The following is a 1,194-nucleotide window of genomic DNA, read 5'->3' as shown; positions in this document are numbered from 1 at the left end:
TAATAAGCAACTGTAAAAGGTATGGTATCCCCAGATCAATAGAGAAGAACAACTCACTGTTCTTGAAGAGCCTTGGGGATGAATGGTCGAATATTACAATGTTCATGAAGGCCATCCTAGATCTCGAGACATGGACGTTAGCATACTTGTTTGGATCACTCAAGAGTCAAGAGTCCCAAGTTATGCAAATGAAGAGAAATCTAGGTGGCCCTCTGGCTCTAGTTGCAGAGGACGGATGCTCCGGCAAGGGAAAGAAGGGAAGGACGTGAAGAAGGAGAAGAAGAAGAAAATGGTGTTGATTGCTGACAGCGACCAGAGTTCTGAAGAAGAGGAGATCTCCATGAAGGAGATAATGAAGACTCTTGCGCTGATCACAAGAGAATACAGAAAGGGTGGAGACAGGAAGGAGTACAGAAGCTTCAATCGCAGAAGCTTCACAGAAGGAGAGAGATCTGAGAAGAAAAAGAAGGATCAGAAGCCTTTTCAGAGGGCTGAAGAGCAAAGGAAGGAAAAGCCCAAAGATGGCTGCTTCAAGTCTGGCAAACCTGGCCACTACGCTGCAGACTGATGGTCCAAAGGACCAAGAACATCATAGAGGGGTCCGAAAGATGCAGCCTACTACAGAAAGAAGGCTGAGTTCTATCAACAGAAGTCACTTCTAGCTCAATCCAGTGAGCTAGTCACAGATGAATCCTCTGATGACGACGATCAGAAGGGTCTTCTCGCATGGGAAGACTCAGACACAGAGGATGAATTCTTCTGTGAGATGGCTGAAGTTGAGACAGACTCCTCTGCAAGAAATGACCAAGAGGTATCTACTTCCTCCTCTTCTTATTCTTTTGATTTGTTCACAGAGACTATTGAAAATCTCGACCAATGTCATTTGGAGCATCAAAGTTCTAAAGAAAAGATTTTATTTTGTGAAAGGAAGTCAGGTTGCTCACAGAAGAAAAAAACCGTTTTTTCAAAATGTTTGAAGAAGAACAAACCAAATTTTTAAATCTTGAAAATTCTTCCAAACTAAAGCTTGAAAAGGATTTGAAAACAAAGGTAGAAGAGTTGAGACTGATGGAGCACGAGAAGTGCAATGTTACCTCTGTGAAGGAGTTCTTTCAAAAGGAAAGGGAGTTTTTACATCAAGACGTGCTTGACAGAGAGCTCAAAATAAAGAAATTTCAAGAGGCTCAAAACATT

Source organism: Cynara cardunculus, unplaced genomic scaffold, assembly GCF_001531365.2.
Source record: "Cynara cardunculus var. scolymus isolate 2C unplaced genomic scaffold, CcrdV1 Un_Scaffold_2726, whole genome shotgun sequence".
NCBI classification, from domain to species: domain Eukaryota; kingdom Viridiplantae; phylum Streptophyta; class Magnoliopsida; order Asterales; family Asteraceae; genus Cynara; species Cynara cardunculus.
This window is presented reverse-complemented; position numbering follows the sequence as displayed.